Source organism: Aegilops tauschii, chromosome 7 (genome assembly GCF_002575655.3).
Source record: "Aegilops tauschii subsp. strangulata cultivar AL8/78 chromosome 7, Aet v6.0, whole genome shotgun sequence".
Taxonomy (NCBI): domain Eukaryota; kingdom Viridiplantae; phylum Streptophyta; class Magnoliopsida; order Poales; family Poaceae; genus Aegilops; species Aegilops tauschii.
The window spans coordinates 385279347-385301402 of NC_053041.3; the positions used below are offsets into that span (position 1 = coordinate 385279347).

At 43.7% G+C, this 22056-nt stretch overlaps 1 long non-coding RNA gene across 9 annotated transcripts; it reads left to right on the forward strand.

The window, feature by feature from the left end:
* Nucleotides 1–8143: 8143 nt before the first annotated feature.
* Nucleotides 8144–14746, forward strand: LOC109735154 (uncharacterized). 9 transcript variants are annotated; one of them, XR_012188962.1, is made up of 9 exons: nucleotides 8144–9599; nucleotides 9899–9958; nucleotides 10049–10270; nucleotides 10939–11011; nucleotides 11421–11511; nucleotides 12627–12693; nucleotides 12781–13035; nucleotides 13450–13638; nucleotides 14296–14746. It is a non-coding gene; the product is annotated as an uncharacterized lncRNA (long non-coding RNA). The 9 variants fall into 9 exon arrangements; XR_012188964.1 differs by lacking the exon at nucleotides 11421–11511; XR_012188958.1 differs by lacking the exon at nucleotides 11421–11511 and having other exon boundaries at nucleotides 10091–10270; nucleotides 12576–12693.
* The last annotated feature ends 7310 nt before the right edge of the window (nucleotides 14747–22056 follow it).

Below are 22056 nucleotides of genomic sequence, written 5' to 3' on the forward strand. Positions count from 1 at the left end.
ACGAGGAGTCCCGAAATGGTCAAGAGGTAAAGATTCATATATAGGAGGATAGTATTCGGACACCGGAAGTGTTTTGGGGGTACCAGGTACGTATCGGGTCACCGGAAGGGGTTCCGGGCAACCCCCGGCAAGCTATATGGGCCTAATGGGCCAAGAGGGGAAACACACCAGCCACAAAGGGGCTGGTGCGCCCCCCACATATGGGCTGGCCAAATTGGAGAAGGAAAGGGGAAGAAGGAAAGGAAAAAGGGAATAGGATTCCCCCTTCCCCCTCTTCCCTTCCTACTCCGAATAGGAGTAGGAAAGGGGGGAGGCCGAATTGGGAGGACCCCAAGTAGGATTCCTCCTACTTGGGGCACCGCTTTGGCTGCCCCTCCTCCCCTCCAACCTATATATATGAGGGGGGCACCGCTAGAACACACAACAAACATTGTTAGCCGTGTGCGGCGCCCCCCTCCACAGTTTACTCCTCCAATCATATTCACGTAGCGCTTAGGCGAAGCCCTGCGCGGATCACTTCACCATCACCGTCACCACGCCGTCGTGCTGACAGAACTATCCCTCGACACTTTGCTGGATCAAGAGTTCGAGGGACGTCATCGAGCTGAACGTGTGCAGAACTCGGAGGTGCCGTACGTTCGGTGCTTGATCGGTCGGAACGAGAAGAAGTTCGACTACATCAACCGCGTTGTCAAACGCTTCCGTTTTTGGTCTACGAGGGTACGAGGACACACTCTCCCCCTCTCGTTGCTATGCATCTCCTAGATAGATCTTGCGTGAGCGTAGGAAATTTTTGAAATTGCATGATACGTTTCCCAACAGTGATATCAGAGCCATGTCTATACGTAGATGATATGCACGCGTAGAACACAAAGAGTTGTGGGCGGTGATCGTCATACTGCTTACCACCAATGTCTTATTTTGATTCGGCGGTATTGTTGGATGAAGCGGCCCGGATCAACCTTACATGACCACATTCATGAGACCGGTTCCACCAACATACATGCAACTAGTTTTGCATAAAGGTGGTTGGCGGGTGTCTGTTTCTCCAACTTTAGTTGAATCGAATTTGACTGCGACCGGTCCTTGTTGAAGTTTAAAACAACAAACTTGATAAAATCACCGTTGTGGTTTTGATGCGTAGGTAAGAACAGTTCTTACTAGAAGCCCGTAGCAGCCACGTAAAACTTGCAACAACAAAGTAGAGGACGTCTAACTTGTTTTTGCAGGGCATGTTGTGATGTGATATGGTCAAGACATGATGTGATATACATTATCGTATGAGATGATCATGTTTTGTAAAAGTTATCGGCAACTAGCAGGAGCCTTATGGTTGTCGCTTTATTGTTTGAAATGCAAACGCCATGTAATTGCTTTACTTTATCACTATGCGTTAGCGATAGTTGTAGAAGCAATAGTTGGCGAGACGACAATGACGCTACGATGGAGAACAAGGTGTCAAGCCGGTGACGATGGAAATCATGACGGTGCTTTGGAGATGGATATCAAAGGCACAAGATGATGATGGCCATATCATGTCACATATTTTGATTGCATGTGATGTTTATCTTTTATGCATCTTATTTTGCTTAGTACGGCGGTAGCATTATAAGATGATCCCTCACTAAAATTTCAAGGTATAAGTGTTCTCCCTGAGTATGCACCGTTGCGACAGTTCTTCGTGCCGAGACACCATGTGATGGTCGGGTGTGATAAGCTCTAGTTCACATACAACGGGTGCAAGACAGTTTGGCACATGCAGAATACTCGGGTTAAACTTGACGAGCCTAGCATGTACAGACATCACCTCGGAACACTGGAGACCGAAAGGTCAAACGTGAATCATATAGTAGATATGATCAACATAGAGATGTTCACAATTGAAAACTACTCCATCTCACGTGATGATCGGACATGGTTTAGTTGATATGGATTACGTGATCATTTGGATGACCGAGGGATGTCTATCTAAGTGGGAGTTCTTAAGTAATATGATTAATTGAACTTAATTTATCATGAACTTAGTCCTGATAGTTTTTGCATATCTATGTTGTAGATCAAATAGCTCGCGTTGTAGCTCCCCTATGTTTTTTGATATGTTCCTAGAGAAAACTAAGTTGAAAGATGATGGTAGCAACAATGCAGAATCGGTCCGTGATCTGAGGATTTTCCTCATTGCTACATAGAAGAATTATGTCCTTGATGCACCACTAGGTGACAGACCTATTGCAGGAGCAGATCCAGACGTTATGAAAATTTGACAAGCTCGGTATAATGACTGCCTGATAGTTTAGTGCACCATGCTTTACGGCTTAGAACCGGGACTTCAAAAACGTTTTGAACGCCACGGAACATATGAGATGTTCCAAGAGCTGAAAATGTTATTTCAGACTCATGCCCGTGTCAAGAGGTATGAGACCTCTAACAAGTTCTTTGCCTACAAGATGGAGGAGAATAGCTCAGGCAGTGAGCATGTGCTCAGAATGTCTGGGTACTACAATCGCTTGAATCAAATGGGAGTTAATCTTCCAGATAAGATAGTGATTGATAGAGTTCTCTAATCACTATCACCAAGTTACTAGAACTTCGTGATGAACTATAATATGCAAGGGATGACGAAAACGATTCCCAAGCTCTTCGCGATGCTGAAATCGGCGAAGGTAGAAATCAAGAAATAGCATCAAGTGTTGATGGTTAACAAGACCACTTGTTTCAAGAAAAAGGGCAAGGGAAAGAAAGGGAACTTCAAGAAGAATGGCAATCAAGTTGCCACTCCCGTGAAGAAGCCCAAAGCTAGACCTAAGCCTGAAACTGAGTGCTTCTACTGCAAAGGGAATGGTCACTGGAAGTGGAACTACCCCAAATACTTGGCGGATATGAAGGATGGCAAAGTGAACAAAGGTATATTTGATATACATGTTATGGATGTGTACTTTACTAGTGTTCATAGTAACCCCAGGGTATTTGATACCGGTTCATTTGGTAAGATTAGTAACTCAAAACAGGAGTTGCAACATGAACAGAGACTAGTTAAGGACGAGGCGACGATGTGTGTTGGAAGTGATCCCAAGGTTGATAAGATCACCATCGCACACTCCTTCCACCTTCGGGATTAGTGTTGAACCTAAATAAATGTTATTTGGTGTTTGCGTTGAGCATGAATATGATTGGTCATGTTTATTGCAATACAGTTATTCATTTAATTCAGAGAATAATTGTTGTTCTGTTTACTTGAATAAAACCTTCTATGGTCATACACCGAATGAAAATGGTTTATTGAATCTCGATTGTAGTGATACACATATTCATAATATTGATGCCAAAAGATGCAAAGTTGATAATGATGGTGCAACATATTTGTGGCACTGCCGTTTAGGTCATATTGGTGTAAAGCGCATGAAGAAACTCCATGCTGATGGACTTTTGGAATCACTTGATGCTTGCGAACCATGCCTCATGGGCAAGATGACTAAGACTCCATTCTCCGAAACAATGGAGCGAGGCACTGACTTATTGGAAATAATACATACCGATGTATGCGGTCCGATGAGTGTTGAGGCTCGCGGCGGGTATCGTTATTTTCTGACCTTCACAGATGATTTGAGCAGATATGGGTATATCTACTTAATGAAACACAAGTCTGAAACATTTGAAAGTTCAAAGAATTTCAGAGTGAAGTGGAGAATCATCGTAACAAGAAAATAAAGTTTTTACGATCTGATCGCTGAGCCAAATATTTGAGTTATGAGTTTGGCCTTCATTTAAAACAATGTGGAATAATTTCACAACTCACGCCACCTGGAACACCACAGTGTAATGGTGTGTCCAAATGTCGTAACCGTACTTTATTAGATATGGTGCGATCTATGATGTCTCTTACTGATTTACCACTATTGTTTTGGGGTTATGCATTAGAGACAGCCGCATTCACGTTAAATAGGGCACCATCTAAATCCGTTGACACGACACCGTATGAACTATGGTTTGGCAAGAAACCTAAGTTGTTGTTTCTTAAAGTTTGGGGCTGCGATGCTTATGTGAAAAAGCTTCAACCTGATAAGCTCGAACCCAAATCGGAGAAGTGCGTCTTCATAGGATACCCAAAATAAAATGTTGGGTACACCTTCTATCATAGATCTGAAGGCAAGATCTTTGTTGCTAAGAATGGATCCTTTCTAAAGAAGGAGTTTCTCTTGAAAGAAGTGAGTGGGAGGAAAGTAGAACTTGATGAGGTAATTGTTCCTTCTCTCGAATTGGAAAGTAGCTCATCACAGAAAACCGTTCCCGTGATGCCTACACCAACTAGAGAGGAAGCTAATGATAATGATCATGAAACTTTAGATAAAGTTACTAACGAACCTCGTAGGTCAACCAGAGTATGTTCCGCACCACAGTGGTACGATAACCCTGTTCTGAAAGTCATGTTACTAGACCATGACGAGCCTACAAACTATGAGGAAGCGATGATGAGCCCAGATTTCGCAAAATGGCTTGAGGCCATGAAATCTGAGATGGGACCCATGTATGAGAACAAAGTATGGACTTTGGTTGACTTGCCCGATGATCGGCAAGCCATAGAGAATAAATGGATCTTCAAGAGGAAGACGGACGCCGATGGTAGTGTTACTATCTACAAAGCTCGAATTGTCGCAAAAAGTTTTCTGAGAAGTTCAAGGTGTTGACTGCGATGAGTTTTTCTCACTCGTATCGATGCTTAAGTCTGTCCGAATCATGTTAGCAATTGCCGAATTTTATGAAATCTGGCTAATGGATATCAAAACTACATTCCTTAATGGATTTATTAAACAAGAGTTGTATATGATGCAACCAGAAGGTTTTGTCAATCCTAAAGGTGCTAACAAAATTTGCAAGCTCCAGCGATCCATCTATAGACTGGTGCAAGCATCTCGGAGCTGGAATATACGCTTTGATGAGTTGATCAAAGCGTATAGTTTTATACAGACTTGCGGTGAAGCCTGTATTTACAAGAAAGTGAGTGGGAGCACTATAACCTTTCTGATAAGTATCTGTGAATGACATATTGTTGATTGGAAATGATGCAGAATTTTCTAGAAAGCATAAAGGAGTGTTTGAAAGAAGTTTTTCAAAGAAAGACCTCGGTGAAGCTGCTTACATATTGGGCATCAAGATCTATAGAGATAGATCAAGATGCTTGATAAGATTTTTCGACGAGTACATACCTTGATAAGATTTTGAAGGAGTTCAAAATGGATCAGTCAAAGAAGGAGTTCTTTCCTGAGTTGTAAGGTATGAAGTTGAGTAAGACTCAAAACCCAACCACGGCAGAAGATAGAGAGAGAATGAAAGTCATTCCCTATGCCTCAGGCATAGGTTCTATAAGTATGCCATGCTGTATACCAGACCTATTGTGTACCTTGCCATGAGTTTGGCAAAGGGGTACAATAGTGATCCAAGAGTAGATCACTGGACATCGGTCAAAATTATCCTTAGAGGACTAAGGAAATATTTCTCGGTTATGGAGGTGATAAAGAGATTCATCGTAAAGAGTTATGTCGATGTAAGCTTTAACACTGATCTGGATGACTCTGAGTCTCAATCTGGATGCATATTGAAAGTGGGAGCAATTAGCTAGAGTAGCTCCATGCAGAGCATTGTAGACATAGAAATTTGCAAAAATACATACGGATCTGAATATGGCAGACCTGTTGGCTAAACTTCTCTCACAAGCAAAACATGATCACACCTTAGTACTCTTTGGGTGTTAATCACATGACGATGTGAACTAGATTATTGACTCTAGTAAACCCTTTGGGTGTTGGTCACATGGCGATGTGAACTATGGGTGTTAATCACATGGTGATCTGAACTATTGGTGTTAAATCACATGGCGATGTGAACTAGATTATTGACTCTAGTGCAAGTGGGAGACTGAAGGAAATATGCCCTAGAGGCAATAATAAATTTGTTATTTTATATTTCCTTATATCATGATAAATGTTTGTTATTCATGCTAGAATTGTATTAACCGGAAACTTGATACATGTGTGGATACATAGACAAAACACCGTGTCCCTAGTAAGCCTCTATTAGACTAGCTCGTTAATCATAGATGGTTAAGTTTCCTAACCATAGACATGTGTTGTCATTTGATGAACGGGATCACATCATTAGGAGAATGATGTGATGGACAAGACCCATCCGTTAGCTTAGCATGTTGATCGTTCAGTTTTATTGCTATTGCTTTCTTCATGTCATATATATATATTCCTTTGACTATGAGATTATGCAACTCCCGGATACCGGAGGAATACCTTGTGTGCTATCAAACGTCGCAACGTAATTGGGTGATTATAAAGATGCTCTACAGGTATCTTCGAAGGTGTTTGTTGGGTTGGCATAGATCGAGATTAGGATTTGTCACTCCGAGTATGGGAGAGGTATCTCTGGGCCCTCTCGGTAATGTACATCATGATAAGCCTTGCAAGCAATGTGACTAATGAGTTATTTGCGGGATGATGCATTACAGAATGAGTAAATAGACTTGCCGGTAACGAGATTGAACTAGGTATGAAGATACCGACGATCGAATCTCGGGCAAGTAACATACTGATGACAAAGGGAATAACGTATGTTGTCATTACGGTTTGACAGATAAAGATATTCATAGAATATGTACGAACCAATATGAGCATACAGGTTCCGCTATTGGTTATTGACCGGAGAGGTGTCTCGGTCATGTCTACATAGTTCTCAAACCTGTAGGGTCCGCACGCTTAACGTTTGATGACGATTTTGTACTATATGAGTTACGTGATTTTGAAGCCAGACTATTGACCCAAATTTTCTAGAAGGAGGAAATGACAAGGATTTAAGGATGACCAGGTGCCGGCTTACAAGAATATTTAATCCAGAGCACAACCTATCAAATTTGTTCTTGTGTTTATGTTGCAGATCAGTTTAACATGGATAAATCCAAATTAAACTGGGGGCTAATGTCGGGGATATACCCCGCGGTATGACCCGGCCGGACTTGGCGACTCACTGTCAACCCACCCGGACCTGACGGTTTACGGACAACCTGCCTAATATTGCGACTCACTGGTGACCCAGCGGGTGGGTCAGGCGGACGGCAAGGCCCAAGGCCCAGACGACCGGCTCATGTTATGGTGGGCCGGCTTAAGAGGAAAGGCATAAGGAATATTCTCCTACAAAGGAAGCAAAACTAGGACTCCACTTATAATAGAGTAATCCTAATCCTATTATGACTGGTCATGTAAACCGCCCCTTCAACATATATAAGGAGGGGCAGGGCACCCCAAGGGGGACAGAAAAATAATCGCTAAGGCTAGACACAACTAAAGGGGAGCCGGCTTACGCGGCGTCTCCCTCATGAGCATAATCAGACCTAGCCACAAACAGCATGTAGGGCTATTACCGGATGATGTTTCCCGAGGCCCCAAGCTGTCTAAATCCTTATCTTGTGTTGCGTCTTCTTGATTCCGATCAACCCCTCTCAAGCTGCCACATAGATGCGTTGGCCTCGCGACTAAGTCCTCATACTAGGACATCTGCCGTGATAATTCCACGACAGTTGACGCCCACCATGGGGCTCGCGCACGGTGGTGTTGAGTTCATGGAGGAATCTCTCTCAGGGATCGAAAAGGTCGTGATTGGAATGATGAAGGAGAGCCAGCACAGAGCACTCGCGCAGGATAACCCGGCATATACGAGATTAAGGTCAAGAGAAATTAGGGTTTCGTTCGTGCGCCGCCGTCGTCAGTATTCTTTCCATTGGAGATCGATTTCTACTGCAAGCTGTCGTACGGCGCCGCTACACCCGCACGTCGTTGTGTCCGATCATAGCAACCGAACACAGCCAGCAATTATCATGGGCATTAAGCCCCGTGGCAGCGAGAATCTTATTTGCTTGAGTGAAATAGCACATCGGCTCAAGTACTAGTGCTTCAATTAGTACTCATTACGTCAAGCTACAGTGCTTTGATACCCACTGCTATGTGTACGGGTGAGGCAACAACAGCGGCCAGACCCCGCAGAAGAGAGATCCATGTGTGTGCTGCGCGTCGACCGAAAGCAAACCAGACTAGCAGAGGATATCCATGGACTAGTACTACGGAACAGAGGAGATAAAAGAAAGAAAAAAATATACAGGCCACGACGGGAAGTGGATAAGGCCACGGAGTAGGTCTCCGCCTCGGCCTCGCCTCGAGCGCCTGCTGCCTCCGCGGCTGATGAGCAGTAGCGCCTCCAAACCCACCAGTCCGCGACCCACCTCGCCTCGGTGACCGCAGTTCTACTATGGCCGGTGCGCCGTTATGCCGTTGCGGCCTCAAGCCGGCGCCCCCGAGCTTCCTCCTCCGCCATGGCTCTTCGCTACCGCCACACAATGCGGCCTGTCACCGCGGCCTGCTTCAACTCGCCCGCTTCTCCCGGGCGCCCGCGCTCCTGCTTCTGAAGTCAAGCCGCCGGCCGCCCGTCGTAAGCACGGGCCGCCTGCCGCCTTCATAGGCCATCGCCGCATCAGCCGCCGCAGCCTCATCGCTCTGAGTCGCTGCTGGCTGGCGGGTCGCCTGATTCTGACTCCGCCTCGCCACCGCGTGTTCACCGGCGCGTTTCCGAGCCGTCTCCAAGGTCTGGCTTTGAGCCGCCACCGGAGAGCCGCCCCGCGCCGGTGAGCCGCCACGACTGTCACGGCCTCCGAGCCGCCCTTGCCGGGGTGCCAAACTGCTGATGAGGTCGACCTGCTTCAAGTCGTCGCCGTGACCTTCGCCAATTCTCCTCAGTAGACGCGGGTTGTTTTCTGCTGTGGCCTTGCCTCGCGGTCCGCCGTTGCCTCCGTGGCCGGCTTCTGCCGCGTGTTATTACCGCTCTAAACCACTGCCGCTCTCAAATCCTGATATAAGTATCTAGGGAGAACATGGGCTCTCTCAGAGCTTAGCCATTGTCGGCCGTTGGATCGATTTTTTGATGCGACTTCGTCCGTCCGATCTCGTTGCTGGACGATCCTGGCGGTTGGATCAAAAAAGAGCACTGCTACAATGAATAGTTAGCTCTCGCTCGTGCCACCACGGGTAATTTCCTTGCCCCGCCGTGGGCATTTTCGTAATTTCGCGCACGGGGTATAAAAGGGGCTGCTCCCGTGGAGATAGCCCTAGCCCGCTCGCTCCCACACTCGCGCGCGGCCGCTTGCTCCCCACGCCGCCGCCCTCGCCGCCTCCGCCTCCGCTCGCCCTCGCCGCCGCCTCCGCTCGCCCTCGCCGCCACCTCCGCTCGCCCTCGCCGCCGTCGCGTCTTCTCCTCCTCCCCGCCCTCTCGGTGCTACTACCAGGCGAGCGCGAGCAGCCAGAGAGGAACGGCCACGGGCCTCTCCCTCAGCGGCGCTGGCTCACTTTGCAGGCCCCCTGCCTCGTGGGGCTCATGGCCCCCTCCCTCCGCGGCACCGGCGCCGGCGGCTCCCTCCTCCGCAGGCTCCCTGCCTCGTGGGGCCTGCCGGCCTCGCGCACGAACGACTCGTCGCCGGCGCCTCCTTCAACTAGATCCTGCACGCCAAGAAGGCCGTTGCCGCCTCCTGCAAGGACGAACCAGACGCCGTGGCCCAGGTCCCTCCTCCCTCCTCCCAAACTTCTCCTCCACTCCATGCTGTACTTCAATCCCTCGACATTAGTAAATTTCTGTATATTTAGTTGATTATTGTTTCGCCTCCATTTATTTTTAATAGATGAGGACATGTTAGTGATGAATGTCGGGATGGTGGTGTACCCATACTTTCATGAACTTCTGTGTGATTAGTGGTTTGGAAAAGATGAATCACATGAATGATTGCTGGAAGTATATTGTCTGATGCTATATTGGTGATGTGGGTGAGCTGATTTGGACCTTTTCATCTTGGTCTGTGCAGAATTGGAGCCTTTGAAGGATTTGAATGAAGCATATGTATGCATGCTATGGTTCATCTTAGGTGAGTGCGAATCTTCAACATCTGTCTCATGTCGCTTCTGGGAAAATGCTTTTAATTGTTTTATTATCGATGATATCAATTTGGTAGCAGCCTTTGAGTGGTGGCAAGATTATGTGCATAGTATACTTTCAGCACTGTAGGATCGAGTAAATGGAGCGGTGGTTCATGCATCACTCCCCGCCAATACGATGGAATTAGTCACAATGATGACTTGAACTGCCGATATTTGATCTGGGGACAATTGCAACTGCCACTAATGGTTTCTCCATCGGTAACAAGCTTGGCGAGGGTGGCTTTGGACCAGTATATAAGGTTAGCACTTTAGATGGCAGATCTATACAATATGCATATGGACGAAAGTATGAAACAATGAGTAGCATCAAGAACACTTTAATTCAAATGAAAGAGCATGGTTCCAACTGTTGAAATATGACTATTAGGGCTTTCCTTTTCCTATTACCCCATGTGTTGCTTCAATAAATTAAGTCTATGTGCTTAGCTTGGTCTACTTAATTCGAGGTTACTATTTTTAGACCCCCGTGCAAATTTGCAGGTCAACAGTAGGTATATAGAATAGAATCCAATAGCTCATTAAGTTTCACTCCATGAACAAGCATACTGTGGTTCCCCGACACAAAATGCAGCCGGCTTGCAGACAAGTATGCTTCTAGGCATGAATTCCCACACGTTTTCCCTGTTATGTTTCTGAAACATGTCACCATATTGTGTTTGGTTTCCTTATTATGCTTCTGAAACATGTCGCCATATTGTGTTCGTTCTTCGAATGTAATTTGTGGTAGTGAGGAAGTTGTCCATTTTAAGAAATGATCTTTTTTGTACCATGAGGTTCACTAGGCAATCTACCGCTGACTTTTTCTGTACCGTGAGATTCACTAGGCAATCAACTGCTCCTTGAAACATGGCAGTAGCTGCTATTGTTTTTGTGCTGCTTGGTGATGCATCTTTGTGGGTTCTTGCAGGTTAGATGTTCAACGAATTGATTCTTCGGCATCCAAGCTAGGTTTATGTGGCATCAAAGGCCACGGGCCCACGGTACATGTTGTACTGACATATATTCAGTCCATTATAAATATTTACCCTCCATTTTCAGTGTAGATTTTTTTCTCTTTTGAGGATATTCAGTTCAGAAAATTATTTACCATTATCTTGCAAAGTAGCATAGCAAAGTGTAAGAATATTTTTCCAAGACCAGTAGCCGTTCCCATATAAAATATTAATTCCCATTTGATGTCAGTTTTACATTGCTCTTTCAACCGTCAAAAGATAAATAATATCCTTAGGAATAAGACATCAAAGCTTTGTATGTGTTTTTCAATGAGATTCAGCTGCTAAACAATTGCTATGAAGGCAACATCTGTTTATTTTACATGCTGATTTTCTTAACTACATTAACTTCCAAAGTATTTATTTTGTTGATCAAGAAATATCACTCTACTGTCAGATAAGAAGGTCTCTCTGTAAGGAGGATTTTTTATGTTATGTACTTTGCTCCCAGAGATAATTTGATCCACCAGCATTATTGATTCTGTTAGGTATTGTCAGTTAACTGTACGTCTTCTTCTTTACCCCTTATTCTTCTCCTTCTTTACCTTTGATGATTCAAGGATAGGCCCTCCGCCGCCGCAGCTGCGCTTTATTGAACTAAGTTGTTCTCTTTTTGAGAGAGTATTGCGCTAAGATGTTTTATATCCTTATTATAGGGATACAAGCTCCGTGAACCATTCATGTAGTTACCGATTTTAGACAGATTTTGTTTCAGTTATGAAGGTTTAGAGAGATATATGAATGATCTGGAGTTTCAGTTATCATTTGAGCTACTTCCCCATTCGTATTCTTAACATTAATCCATCCTATTAGTATTAATTAATTATGATGCTGCCATGTTCATTTCTGCCCTTGGAGGGAGATGAATATATGGTGCTGCCAGCGCAGCACTTAAGGGCATGGAGGCTGTCAAGGCGAAAGAGGCATGTTCTCAACCACCAAATTACGATGTTGAGTAGTGCCCGAGCGGAAGATAGCAAGGCGGTTGACGTAGGATACGGAGTAAGCAGAGCTAGCGGCAGTGGACGCAGCTACCACACGTCGGTGGGCGCACCAGAGGCACAACACACGGTGGACATCGAGGATGTAGTGCACATCAAAGCAGTCGCCGCTCCGCGGTAAATTAGATAGACAAAATACATGACATGTTAGGCTGTTACTCGCTAGTAGCAGAAATATTCAGCTTATTCATGAGGTAACAGCAGGGTCTGTTGCGCTGAATCTTTGAGATGAAACCAAACCAAACTAATACATACCTAGCATCTGTCCAGAAGTCTTGATTACGAAATATATATGGTCCCATTTTAAGTTTCAGAGGATATGCTCGGTTATCTGTTCTTTTGTAGGGATTTGAGAAAAAATAAAAGAAAAAACACTTATAATAAGGCAATGGCTTCGTGAGAAAGCACAAGAAATATCGTTGCGCGGCAGCAAGGCATACCTTAATTTGCTTCATGGTGAACTGGAAATGTGCTTTTATGTCAAACTGAAAAAATATATATGTTGTCTGCTAGCACCGTAATATGTCCATCCATTAACCACTATTTTGTAGAAATACATGCCTCTGCTTCTGGTTATTACAAGCTAGGTAGTATTGTGGCAGTGATCGGAAACTTCTACACAACTCATCACCATCATGTCCATGCCCCAGACTTGGGTGAGTGCTCAAGGTATGAAAATAAATGCCGACTAGAATAGCATGTCTTACAGCAACATTTCTCATGCTTCTAATGACCATTGTGTTTCTAATTCTACAGGAAGAATTTTGTAGTTCCACTGTTGGATTCCAAGCAGGCAATTCATGATCAGCCTTGCGCAAGCTATGGAGTTTCAAGAAATCGATTGACAAGTGGAGTGACTGCTGGGGTCATAAACGAAGAAACAATGAAGTCACTGGACAACAAAGCAGATTATTTATTCCCAATGTCGTTGCTCTTGCAAAATTGCAGGCCTATTGGTTATGTGATAAGCAACCACTGGACCCTTTCTACAAGCACATAAATGTTGATGATGTACATGACAATGATTGTTACCTATTTATCTTAACTGTGACCTTGCTTTGGCATTTCAGAAACATTGTAGTTGCTTATTTGTATCCTATACTTTTGGGTGATTTTACCAGTACCTTGCTTATGTTTGTACAGTATTACTGGATATCTAATGGAGCTTTCATTATCGTACTGCTTATTCCACCCCTTGCTTTGCTTTCCCCTTTTCTGGCTGGTCTCGATGCCCCGTATTTCTACACTTGGAATACTACTTCTGTCCCTGTCGAGTTCGATATGGATATGCCCCAAAATGTATTTTTGTTTTGCTAAACAGTTTAATGCAACTTAGTGATAAAATATGTCTCCTATTTATGTACACTTCCTCTCAATCACCAATATGGTCCCAGTTATCCATGTTTATGTATGTGTTGTCTGCAGGTGGTTATGTTGGTTTTATCTTCCGGTTGGTTGTTAGTCCCCTACAAGAGTTGTCACAATATGAAAAGGCTCCAAAAGGTGTCACGGTCAGGAATCTTTTTTCCAGGCATCCGGTGATGATTAGGTAACCAAACCATATCACAGGATGTGTGTTTGTGTGGTCTGGCAAAGTAATGCTCTTCTTTTGTGGTATGTGGAAAGTAATGTTCTCTTTGTTATTCATTTTTGGAGCCGTTAAATATTTTTATCCTCATAATAGTTTTAGATGTTATGCCTTAGCATATTATATCAACGAGAAGTGAATGTGTTTTAGCTTGTATCTTATAAATTAGTGTCTTCCACCAATATCAGAAATTAATGGTTCATATCATGTTTTCTATTTCTGTTATATATTGTACTTCTTCAAAATTTGTATCTCAACCTAGCTTTCTTAGTGATAATTTTAGTGGAAGACATTAGAATTCTTTTCGAGTATGAGGATTGTTATTTATTAACAACAAGTATTTATCACATTTAACAGAAATTAGTCTCCTTATTAACAGAAATACACTGATCCTATTCTACCACTATAATTTAGTTCATGTGTTGTAGGTATCACCATCATTGCAATTCCTAAAGATGTGGAATTCTCATACTAATGCCGCTAATATATTTGCTCAAGAGGTCTCAAATTGAAAGCTAGGCATACTCTTCTTGATAAATCGTGTTTTATAACCAGATCAACAAAGTTTTTGTATTTCATGATTAGGAGATGAAGTCATGTTTGCCAGTGTCACCCATAAATACACTAATTATTTTCCATCCTGAGCTCATTTCCATGTCTGCTTTGGAATATTTTTCCTACAGAGAAGAGGGCCACAGTACCAATTGGGCAGACTTTGTCAAGGCGACAGGAATAAAAGAATAACATATACTCAGATAAGGATCTTCGCCTTCAAGATTATAAGGGGAAATTATTGCTCACTGTCCTGTCCATACGCTTTAGAAGGAAATCACAAGTGTATTTTTCTATACAAAACCATTATGTGATCATCTATATTACGAACTATTCACACCAGATTCATATGGAATGGCACTCATGGCGGTAGTTGAACCAAAGCTATCTATCAGTACGCCTAACTATGGCTTCGTAGTTTTAGCGCATCCACTGCCACTGTGTTGGCTTTTGCTCTCTAATGTAACTACTTGTACTACTGAACTAATTAGCTTTTGTAATATCATGGCTGCATTGAACTTGATGTTGCCTTACTTCTGTGGCCGGTTAGTTTTTATAATCTCATGACTTTGTTGAACTTGATGATGTAATGCTCCTGAAATGTTTGTTCTTTTCCATGAACCAGAAAATCGGTTGTTCTATTACATGTGCTAAACTTGCCTTTCTACTAATGCATTATGCGATTTGATCTTCCGTTGTTTGGCCATGTCGGTTGGACCGGCACCCTCGCGCCAAGGCGCGTTGCCGATCTAGTCGGTGTGAATGGAGGCGTTATTTCTCCTTCACCTATTGACAAGACTACTAGGAGGTGCAGATTTTAAACAGTGTGAATGGATGATGTTTCAGAAGAAAGCGCTGTAGGCGCTCTACTACAGAGAGTTCACGCCAAAGGAAAAAGAGGGTCAAACCGGATACTTGTTTGACTCCCGTACACATGCTGGAGGCAAAATCAATTAGCACTACAGAATACTACTACCCCACGAGGAGCTCCTGGAGGATTTGATCTAAGTTTAAAAATGAAGAGACGCTTCTTGCCAACAAAATACTGGTCTGAACCACCTACGGTGTTGCCTAAAGGTACAATTCTGAAGCAGTGCAAAGTAATTCTGAGAAGGCTTCATTTCAAATCGCAGTCACCTCTGCGTCCAAACCGCCATAGCCATGTTGAGCCGCTCCTGCCGCACGTTGGGTCGCCCGGCTTTGCGGCCACCTCCGCTGTGGCATTATGCCTTTTTACTCATGGATGCGCCCTCGCCGTCTTGCGCGCTGAGTCGTCGACTACTACTACTGCAATATTCAATACTACTGATAGCACAGATGTTCTGCCATAAAGAAAAAAAAAGCAAGGGGGCGTATCACTGTTGCCACCATGGCATCGCTCTGAGCCGGCTGCTACTGCTCCACGAGAGGTTAAGGCTACAGTCAAAATGTTGTCCACGTTCATCCGATGAAAATATCAGGTGCTATCTTTTCTGTATATCTTATCAGCATATATTACATTGTTTGAAGACAATTACTCTGGTCTGTGGTATTTTTTCGCAGGAACATTATTCATTACAAAGGTGTGGCAAAGGGGCATGTGTCAACATTATTTTTGCACTAGTGCTCGTCTGTGCCGTGCTGCTCGACGGATACATGCGCAAATCGCTGCCCCTGCTGCATCACCACACGAGACTGACTCGTCGTCTACGTCCGCGACAGACTCGCCTGCGTCCGTGCCGCCTCGGATGCCATGGCCATCTTTACTGTCAACTATATGCCGGTTTATATCACGGTCAAATATGGAGAATCTTAAGCCAACTCCTCGAAGTCATCTTAAGACTCGGGGGCTATAATGACATGACTCGGCAGAATTGGCCGGTTTTAGTGAATTCAAGAACTCTGGGTCATTGGAGGGAAGATAACCCGGTCCCGGAGGCTATTGCTATATTGATGAAAATTTGAAGGCCGTCAGACAATTTCCGGCTCAAAATGAAGAATTCCGATTTAAAATCCGGTTCAAGGGAAATCTGTCTCCTACAAAGCGCTGAAGCTCTCAATATCCGGTTCACAATCCGGCTCAAGGGAAATCTGTCTCCCACAAAGCTCTGAAGCTCTCAATATCCGGTTTCACATCCGGTTCAAGAAGAATATTATCTCTCGCAAAAATTTCGAGTTCTCGGAAAAAATTAAAGGTTGCCAAAGAGAACTCGTTGCCATGATGCACTGTTCAAACATGGGTATCCGATCCGGCTTACACGCCTTATTACAAATCACTTGGAGGCTTGATGCCCGAGTTACAGGGACCAAAGAAAGTTTGTTGCACAGCACAACTCAAACATAGGCACCCGGCGAGCACAGCTCAGAAATATATCACTTGGGGGCTTCCGGCTTATTGAGCTAAGCTATGATTACCCTTTGATCCAGCTTATACGCCATGCTTCCAAAAACACTTGGGGGCTTACTACCCAGGTTAAAGGGACCAAAGAGAGTCTGTTGCAAAGCACAACTCAAACATAGGTACCCGCTGAGCACAGCTCAAAAATATTACTTGGGGGCTCTTTTGTTCAAAGGACAAGAGTTTTTATGACCCTTGTAATAGGCTTAAAAGCCAGGCTTGGAAGAGAGGTGTATTCACCTAAAAACCCGGGTTATCCTGCCTTTTTAAGTCTGCCACTCCGCCCAGGTAATCCTGGAATGACCCGCCGTACTTTTGACAAGTCAATCTTATACAGACCCTGAACTTGTCAAAGTTAAAGCGACGATTGGTTATGTGAGGTCCGACTTATAAGGTTTGTATGAAGGTTTAACTCAGTGGCTGTGCGGCCCTTGAAAGCACTTGATTTTTAGGCCTGGCAGCCTATGAAAAGCCTTGTTTTTCTCTTTTGATTTATATTTGAAAGTCTTTTGAGGTTCATCTTTTGTGACATGTTAATAGATGGTTGAAAACCGATGAAGGCTATGATATTTTATGGTTCATATATGAAATTATCCGGTGTTTATTAACCCGGCGTGGCTTTGGACTATAAGTCGCCAGTGTATGATGAGAAATTATCCGGTGTTTATTAAACCGGCCTGGCTTTGGACTATAAGTCGCCAGTGTATGATGATCTTATATATTTGGAAGCGATGTGCTCTAAGTCTTGGATATTACCCCTTGTTGCATACGGCGTTATAAGCCGGCAGTATATGATAACTGAACAGGGAATTGTGCGCTCAATTTTTGGGTTACCACCCTTACTGCACTGGTATGATAAGCCGACAGTATGAAATGGTCTTACAGGCCATGTAGCCTTGATTATATGGCTTATCATTGAGCATCTTTGGGTTTGATAACCCGCCCTGGCTATGAACGTTAAGTTGCTAGTATTTATTTTGGATTGCGCCATTGGAATCATGCGCTTATAAATCATTGGATTGTTACCTTCGTTGGGTATGGCGATATAAGCCGGCAGAATAAATCAATCCTACAGGTATGTTTTCCTGGTTATATGAATATGCGAGGTTTGATAACCCGCCCTGGCTTTTAACTTTAAGTTGCCAGTATGTTTAGGCTTGAATGGCCTTAATGCTAGTCTTTTCCATGATTGCATAAGACTATATTATGTTTGGGATGTTACCCGCCCTGGCTTTTGATGATAAGTCGCCAGGGCATATGTTGTTTAAACTCTGTGCAGGATTTGCAGAGCTATGATTTACATAAATGATTAAGTTCAAGCCCATCATCACAAATTGAAATTGGTGTTTCAAAAGGGTTATCAATTATTGACTTTCACAAAGGCTATAAGCCGCCGGGTTACAAAAATCCCGGATTACAATGGATGCGTACTAAGTCGCCATCGGCCAAGAGCCACCGGGTATTTAAACTCCGGATTTACTTGTCAACCGATAAGGTATTCAATCTTTAATAGCCGAAATTGGCCGGATTTTCATGCTGATATTGAATGATTGAGGTTTTCATGCCGGATTATATTATTCAAATCTTTAATAGCCAACATGGCTGGATTTTTTATGGTTATCAATAACCAATGTTATGATTGAGGTTTTCAAAGTTGCTTCAGCGCAATGGCTATTATTTTATCAATGGATATAATTTATTCTACAGTGGAAGGAATAGTCCCGAGTCGTTGCAGGCTTACGACCCGGCACTTGGGGGCTACATTATTCAAATTGAGATTACATCAAATATGCAAGTCCCATGTCACTGCCAGCATACACCATGGCACTTGGGGGCTAATACAAAGTCATTTTTTGCTCACCTTATTGAAGACCCGACTCATCACATTGTAATGAGCCAGCCCTTGGGGGCTACCAATTGCTCCTGTCAAAAATTCAAGGTACACAAGCCTTATTCCAGGGTTCACTGCTCAGTTGGTAAAGCACAAAGCTCTTAACCTTATGGACGTGGGTGCAAGCCCCATGATGGGGGTTACATCATATGATGTTATTTTCAATGAAGTATATATAAAGTCCCAGCTCAGTATTAGCTTACTGAGCCGGCCCTTGGAGGCTACACGTTGCTGCTCAAGTATACATGATCATATTTATAAAGTCCCTGCTCATTATTGCATAATGACCAGGCCCTTGTTGGCTACACTGGTTGAAGTTTTTATGAGCATAAAGGAATTACAAGTCCCAGGTTGCTGCAAGCATAACAACCCGGCACTTGGGGGCTACATATATGGAATATTCAGTTTGACTAGTGACTAAGATGAACAAACCGGATTTCTCCAAAATTGCAGCATTTATATTGAAGCAAGTCTTAAGCTATCATTTTATTCTCTTCTTAAGACTTGGGGGCTACAAGTGATATGCATATAAAGGAGGAACGTCTTCAAATTCTCAGTTTTGAGTAAATCAGGAAGATCAATTGTGTGACCCGGGTTTGCAACAATCATGACCCGGAGTCTATAACAGTCATGATCCGGAATCATCAGTTTTTATGACCCGACGATTTTTGGAAATCATAGCTCGGCAAGTTCTACATTTTCAAGTCGGCTAAATATCAGTTGAATATCTGAAGACCAATATTTTTGTCAAGTCAGAGCATTGAAGACCGACTCAAATGGATTCTTTATTTACAATATTCCTTCTACAAGCAAGTTAACTATGAAGCCGACCTATTGACCCAAATTTTCTAGAGGGAGGAAATGACAAGGATTTAAGGATGACCAGGTGCCCGCTTACAAGAATATTTAACCCAAAGCACAACCTGTCAAATTTGTTCTTGTGTTTATGTTGCAGATCAGTTTAACATGGATAAATCCAAATTAAACTGGGGGCTAATGTCGGGGATATACCCCGCGGTATGACCTGGCTAGACTTGGTGACTCACCAGAGACCCGGCTGGACTTGGCGACTCACTGTTAACCCACCCGGACCTGACGGTTTACGGACAACCCGCCTAATATTGCGACTCACTGGTGACCCGGCGGGTGGGTCAGACGGATGACAAGGCCCAAGGCCCAAACGACCGACTCATGTTATGGTGGGCCGGCTTAAGAGGAAAGGCATAAGGAATATTCTCCTACAAAGGAAGCAAGACTAGGACTCCACTTGTAATAGAGTAATCCTAATCCTACTAGGACTAGTCATGTAAACCGCCCCTTCAACATATATAAGGAGGGGCAGGGCACCCCAAGGGGGAAAGAAAAATAATCGCTAAGGCTAGACACAACTAAAGGGGAGCCGGCTTATGCGGCGTCTCCCTCATGAGCATAATGAGGCCTAGCCACAAACAGCATGTAGGGCTATTACCGGATGATGTTTCCCGGGGCCCGAAGCTGTCTAAGTCCTTGTCTTGTGTTGCGTCTCTCGATTCCGATCAACCCCTCTCAAGCTACCACATAGATGCGTTGGCCTCATGACTAAGTCCTCACACTAGGACATCTGCCATGACAATTCCACGACATGGGCGGTATGGGGGATCGTTCATCGACGGTTTGAGGGACTGCTAGTATGATCTACACCGACACGTTCTTCTTTCGCTGCAACTCGGTGACGGTAACGATCGTGATCCCAACCCTTAATGCATCTTCATATTGATCTTGGGTGATCGTAGGTGATCCCAACCCTTAGTACTGGTATTAGAGCAGTTATATGAGTAGGTGCAGGTGATAGCCCACAAGTATAGGGGATCGCAACAGTTTTCGAGGGTAGAGTATTCAACCTAAATTTATAGATTCGAGACAAGGGGAGCCAAAGAATATTTGCAAGTATTAGCAGCTGAGTTGTCAATTCAACCACACCTGAAGATTAATTATCTGCAACAAGGTGATCAGTAGCACAGTAATATGATAGTTTTGATAGTAGTGATGATAGTAGCAGTAACGGTAACAGTGATAGCAATGATTTTGTAGCAAGTGTAAGAGCAGCAACAACAGTAGTAACTTAGCAAGAACAATATGTGGAAAATTCATACGCATTGGATCGGTGAATTCTTTGGATGATATTCATCATATAACAGTCATAACCTAGGGCGATACGGCACTAGCTCCAGTTCATAAATATAATGTAGGCATGTATTCCGTAAATAGTCATCCGTGCTTATGGAAAGAACTTGCATGACATCTTTTGTCCTACCCTCCCGTGGCAGCGGGGCCCATAAGGAAACTAAGGGATATTAAAGCCTCCTTTTAATAGAGAACCGGAGCAAAGCATTAACACATAGTGAATACATGAACTCCTCAAATTATGGTCATCACCGGAAAGTATCCCGATTACTATCACACCGGGGTTCATGGATCATAACACGTAATAGGTGAATATGACTTGCAAGATTGGATCTAGAACATAGATATAATGGTGGTAACATAAATGGTTCAGATCTGAAATCATGGCACCTGGGCCCAAAGTGACAAGTATTATGCATGGCAAAGTCATAACAACATCAATCTCAGAACATAATGGATACTAGGGATCAAGACCTAACAAAACTAACTCGATTACTTGATGAATCTCATCCAACTCCTCACCGACCAGCGAACCTATGAAGGAATTACTTACTCCTGGTGGGGAGCATCATGGAATTGGTGATGAAGAAGGGTTGGTGATGACGAAGATCGAAGATCCCCCCCTCTGGAGCCCCAAATGGACGCTAGTTCTAGCCTCCCGATGAAGAATAGGAGGTGGCGGCGGCTCCATATCGTGAAACGTGATAATTCTTTCTCCCTGATTTTTTTCTCCGAAAATAGGATTTTATAGCGTCGGAGATAGGGTCAGCGGTTCCACCAGGTGAGCACAACCCACCAGGGTATACCTGGAGGGGGGGCGCGCCCTGGTGGGTTGTGCTCACCCAGGGCCCCCCTTCGATGGTTCTTGGCTCTAGTATTTTTCTTTTATTCCATTCCGAGAACTTTTATTTCTGCACTAAAACAACACCATGGTAGTTCTGTTGAAAACAACGTCAGTCCGGGTTAGTTTCATTCAAATCATGCAAACTAGAGTCCAAAACAAGGGCAAAAGCGTTAGGAAAAGTAGATACGTCGGAGACGTATCAACTACCCCAAGCTTAAACCTTTGCTTGTCCTCAAGCAATTTAGTTGATAAACTGAAAGTGAAAAAGAAAAAAAATATGAACTCTTTAGTTCTTGTTTACAGAAATAAGCTTAAGTAACACCCAGATTTTCAGCAAAGATTATAACTAACCATGTCAACAATAACTCTTAGAAATTATATTAACTCATATCAATGGCATAAGCAACTAATGAGCAATAATAAAATATCTCAAATGACAACACTTTGCCAAAACAATCGTGATATAATATGACAACAGTGGTATCTCGCTAGACCTTTCTGAGACCACAGAACATAAATGCAGATCACCTCCAAAGTTCAAGCAGCGACTAAACATTGTAATTCATGGTAGAAAAGATCCAGTCATAATGCATCCAACATTAGCTATACACAATGCA